The following is a 6,000-nucleotide window of genomic DNA, read 5'->3' as shown; positions in this document are numbered from 1 at the left end:
AGCTCTTCCTTATCCTTGAGTGACATCTCATGAGCAACAATTCTTCCAATGACTTCCGTTGGCTTGAGATCTTTGTAATTGGGCATCATTTGGATCAATGTGCACACGGTATCATATTTTCCATCCAAGGCTCTTAGGATCTTCTTGATGATGAATCTATCGGTCATCTCTTCACTTCCTAAGCCGGCAATCTCATTTGTGATGAGAGCAAGCCTAGAGTACATTTCAGCGACACCTTCACCATCCTTCATTTTGAACTTGTCAAGTTGACTTTGAAGCACATCCAATTTGGATTCCTTGACGGAGTCGGTACCTTCGTGCATATCAATCAAAGTATCCCAAATTTCCTTTGCATTCTCAAGACGGCTGATTTTGTTGAATTCTTCGGGGCACAATCCGTTGAAGAGAATATCACAAGCTTGAGCATTGTATTGCAGCATCTTCAACTCTTCCGCGGTAGCTTCACGGTTCGGTTCTCTCCCATCAAAGAATTCACCTTGCAAGCCAATACACACAATAGCCCAAACGGCGGGGTTATGTCCAAGAATATGCATTTTCATCTTATGCTTCCAACTAGCAAAATTAGTACCATCAAAGTAAGGACCTCTACGGTGGTAATTTCCCTCGCTAGACGCCATACTCTCCTAGGTTGTGAAACCAAGGCTATGACCACCAAAAGCTATGGAAATCAAAGCAAATGGAGACCAAAGCTCTGATACCACTTGTAGGATCGAAAGTATGTCTAGAGGGGGGGTGATTAGACTACTTGACCAAATAAAAATCTAGCCTTTTCCCAATTTTAATTCTTGGCAGATTTTAGCAACTTAGCACAAGTCAAGCAATCAACCTACACATGCAATTCTAAGAGTATAGCAGCGGAATGTAAAACAATTGCATATGAAGGTAAAGGGAGGAGTTTGAGGGAGCAAACGCAATGTAGACACGGAGATTTTTTATCCGTGGTTCCGATAGGTGGTGCTATCGTACATCCACGTTGATGGAGACTTCAACCCACGAAGGGTAACGGTTGCGCGAGTCCACGGAGGGCTCCACCCACGAAGGGTCCACGAAGAAGCAACCTTGTCTATCCCACCATGGCCGTCGCCCACGAAGGACTTGCCTCACTAGGGTAGATCTTCACGAAGTAGGCGATCTCCTTGCCCTTACAAACTCCTTGGTTCAACTCCACAATCTTGACGGAGGCTCCCAAGTGACACCTAACCAATCTAGGAGACACCACTCTCCAAGAGGTAATAGATGGTGTGTTGATGATGAACTCCTTGCTCTTGTGCTTCAAATGATAGTCTCCACAACACTCAACTCTCTCTCATAGGATTGGAATTGGTGGAAAGATGATTTGAGTGGAAAGCAACTTGGGGAGGGCTAGAGATCAAGATTTATGTGGTTGGAATGGAATATCTTGACCTCAACACAAGTGTAGGTGGTTCTCTCTCAGAAAATGTATGTTGGAAGTGTAGGCATGTTCTGATGGCTCTCTCCACGAATGAAGAGTGGGTGGAGGGGTATATATAGCCTCCACACAAAATCTAACCGTTACACACAATTTACCAAACTCGGTGGGATCGATTCAGAGAACTCGGTCAGACCGATTTAGTTCAAAATGTGAACGTTAGGATTTTCGGTGGGACCGACATGTCAACTCGGTGGGACCGATGTCATTAGGGTTAGGGCATAACGTAATCTCGGTGAGACCGATTACACAAACTCGGTTGGACCGATTTTGGTAATAGACTAACCAGAGAGTTGGTCAGGCAAACTCGGTGGGACCGATTCGCTCATCTCGGTTGGACCGAAACGTTACGAAAGGGAAACAGAGAGTTTGCATTGCAATCTCGGTGGGACCGATCGCTCATCTCGGTTGACCGAAACGTTACGAAGGGAAACAGAGAGATTACAATCCCATCTCGGTGAGACCGAGATCCCTATCGGTGAGACCGAAAAGACTAGGGTTTGTGGCAGTGGCTATGTCAAGTGAACTCGATGGCGCCAGATAGATCAAATCGGTGGGGCCGAGTTTGACTTTTGGTTTGGGACATATTTGGATGTGAGAAAGTAGTTGAGGGTTTTGGAGCATATCACTAAGCATTTTGAGCAAGAAACTCATTAAGCAACACCTCACCCCCTCTTAATAGTATTGGTTTTTCCTATGGACTCAATGTGATCTTGGATCACTAAAAATAAAATGTAGAGTCTTGTGCTTTGAGCTTGAGCCAATACTTTTGTCCTTAGCATTTTGAGGGGTCCACTTTCTTAACCCATGCCATGCCAATCATTGAGCTTTCCTGAAATATTTATCTTGAAATAGCATTAGCTCAATGAGCTATATGTTGTTAGGAATTACCAAAACCACCCAGGGATAGTTGCACTTTCAGCATAACGTAGCATAAGCACAGTCATCATGATGAAATGAAAACAAACATAGAGTACAGAAAGCGTAAGCACAGGATAAACAGGATGAAGACAAACCTACTGAAGAAATTGAACTAAGGAAATTGAGAAAGTCTTCAGTCAAAGTCTTCAAACAGATATGAACAAGCACACAACACAGTAATGAGGAAATGGAAGGGTTGAGGAAATGGAACCAGTTAGCTCGGTGAACAAGCACACAACACAGTAATGAGGAAATGGAAGGGTTGAGGAAATGGAACCAGTTAGCTCGGTGAAGACAATGATTTGGTAGACCAGTTCTAACTGTTGTGACAGTTGTACGTCTGGTTGGAGCGGCTAGGTATTTAAACCTGAGGACACATAGTCCTCACCGTCTCCTTGAACTAAGGTCACACAGACCTCGCCCAATCACTCAAGGTAAGTCTTCAGGTGACTTCCAAACCTTCACAAACTCGGTCACTCGGCGATCCACAGTTTCCTCTTGGATGCTCTAGACCATGACGCCTAACCGTCTGGAATATGCACAGTCTTCAAAGGTAACAAGCATCGGATCCACACGGGAACAATTTCTTCAGTGATGCTCAATCGCTTTGGGTTTGTAGGTGTTTGGGTTTGGGTTTTCCTCACTTGATGATTTTCGCTCAAAGTCCTCGGAGGATGGGATGCTCTCAATGACAAGTGTCAGTTTCTCTCGGAGCAGCCAACCAGCTAGTGGTTGTAGGGGGTGGCTATTTATAGCCTAGGGAGCAGCCCGACATGATAAGACATAAATGCCCTTCAATGATATGACCGTTAGGTGGATAAGATATTTTGGGACAGCTGGCGCATAGCACAGCGACGGTCGGAAATTTGAGGTTCAAATTCCTCGGGGCTATCATGTTCCTCACTTATAGGCAATCCGCACTAGCGAATTCCTAACTCCTCAGTCAGAACAAATTCCTCAGAGACCAAAAGAACTTCGTCTCTGTTATTGAAGAAATTGACTGAACTATATGAGATTTCCAATGGCTTCACTCGAAGGTATTGGTAGGTGTAGGATTTTGAGATGAGCATCACTTGGAAACTTTTCCTTAGTTTTTCCTCGACCCCCTTTAATAGTACGGTGTTTCCTATGACTCAAGAAAGAGAAAATTAAACTACGAAAACAAAAGTCTTCACTCTTCATGTTCCTCGCATGAATATCAAATCTTCACGGTCAGACCAATTTCTTCATCTTCAAAGTCTTCAAAAATTCTTCAGAAATCCAAAGTCTTCAGTTGAAGACATTCATTTTTAGGGGTCGACTTTCTATGTAAATATCAAACTCCTCATAGACTTATGGACCTGTGTACACTCACAAACACATTAGTCCCTTAACCTATAAGTCTTCAATACACCAAAATCACTAAGGGGCACTAGATGCACTTACAGACGGGAGGCTCTAACGCGTGTTGGAACCAATTTGTTGAGGAGTGGCGCAATCTCCTGAACTCTCCTTCCTTCGAGCCACCGGTCCTCCCCAAAAAGCGTTGTGAGCCTAGAATTAGCCACACTCCTCATGGACGCCTTACAAAGCATCTTCGACTCATCCGGGACTTTGATCTTGAACTCATTCCATGGCCTCGTCACATCTGTCCTTGCTAGCCACGGCCATCTCGCTTGCATTGCTACATTCATCCAGCGTAGATTCGGCAAACCAAGACCACCTGCCCACTTCGGTGTGCATACCGCATCCTAAGCAACTGCACAATTACCACCATTAGCTTCTGTGCGTCTGCACCACAAGAATCCTCTACAAATCTTGTTCATTGCAGCAATGGTTTTCATCGGAAGATCCAACGCCATCATTGCGTGGATAGGCATGGCGCAAAGCACAGATTGGACCAACGTTAACCTGCCACTCTTTGTCATAAGCGCTGCCTTCCATTTCGGTAACCTATTAGCCATTTGATCCACCAAGTACTTTAACTGTGGCGCCGATTGCTTCCTTAATAAGAGTGGCAGCCCCAGGTACTTGATCGGGAAGGATCCCAGAGGGCATTGAAGCTCGGCACTTGCCATGGTAATCTGATCCTCCGAGCATCTGATAGGAATAGCTGCAGATTTTTGCATGTTGATCCTTAGGCCTGACGCTTCCCCAAAGAGCGCCAAGATACACTTGCAAGCCGCATGATCCACCTTATTGGGTTTGACAAACAACACAACATCATCCACAAAGATTGATAGTCGCTTCTCAATGCCCACTCGCGCCAATGGTGCCAGCACCCCTCGGATCACCGCTAACTGCATCATCTTCTGCATCTGCTCCATAGTTAGGATGAAAAGCATTGGGGAGATAGGATCCCCTTGCCGTAGCCCTTTGCAGTTGTAGATCGTGTCACCCGGTTCACCGTTAACCATAACTTTTGTGGTGGATGTTGAGAGGATCCCACAAATCCACGATCTCCACGTTGGCCCGAAGCCCATATGTTGCAACGCCTCAACCAAGAAGGGCCATTGTACCGAGTCAAAAGCTTTTGAAATGTCCATCTTAAGTAGAACCGCATAGTTCTTCAAGGCGTGCAGCCGTCTTGCCGTGCATTACACAAGCATGAAATTATCATGCAAAGATCTGCCCTTGACAAAAGCACTTTGGTGATTACCAACTAGTTTAGGTAGATCCTCCACCAGCCTACATGCAAGCACCTTCTCGAAGATCTTCACTGCCCCATGCACAAGATTTATGGGTCTGAAATCACTCACCTCCAGGGCTCCTTCTTTCTTGGGAGAAGAGAGACCAAGGACTTGTTGATGGCCGACAAGCCCCTCATGTCACCCTTATAAAAACAGTCTATGGCTCTCATGAAATCCTCCTTGATTATACTCCAACAAGTTGCGTAAAACCGGCCCGTAAAACCATCCAGACCCAACGCTTTATCCCGGGGCATCGACTTGATCACACCTTCCACTTCCTCCTCAATAAACGGCCGGTCGAGGTGTGACAGATTAAGGCGCGGAAGGCCCAGCTCCTCCAAGTTCAACGCGTACCTTCTAGAGCTTGCGGCACCAAAGGCCGCACCAAAATAAGCATCCACAGCTGAAGCAACTTCATCCTGCCCGGAGTATAGTTGATCATTGTACCTTACCGTCCTCAAGGCGTTCTTTCTTTGCCTATGACTTGCTTGCTGGTGAAACAGCCTCGTGTTCCCGTCGCACTCACGTAGTTGCAGCATTCTCGATCGCTGCCTAGCGATTGTTCTCTCCAGCGAGCTCAAGCCCAACAGCTTCCTCTTTAAACACTTACGCAAATCCCTCTCCGCATCCGACAGCGGCCTTGCCTCCATAGCGATATCAAACTGCTTAATAACCTGAAGAGCAATGCCAATTTGAAGTTTCACGTTACCAACCAAGCGATCACTCCACTTTTGGAGACTCTGCGCTGTGGCCCTTAGCTTATTTTGCAATGTAAGGTAATCATTAGAGGCCGCCGGAGTCGTAGTCCAAGCCAACTTGACCACATCAAAGAAACCTTCCGCACGAGTCCAGAAAGACTCAAACTTGAACCTCTTCTTATAACAGATGGAAACATTCATGTCCAACATTAACGGGCAATGACCCGAGACCGCATTGCCC

Source organism: Triticum aestivum, chromosome 3D, assembly GCF_018294505.1.
Source record: "Triticum aestivum cultivar Chinese Spring chromosome 3D, IWGSC CS RefSeq v2.1, whole genome shotgun sequence".
Lineage (NCBI taxonomy): Eukaryota > Viridiplantae > Streptophyta > Magnoliopsida > Poales > Poaceae > Triticum > Triticum aestivum.
Note: the sequence above shows the minus strand (reverse complement) of the source record.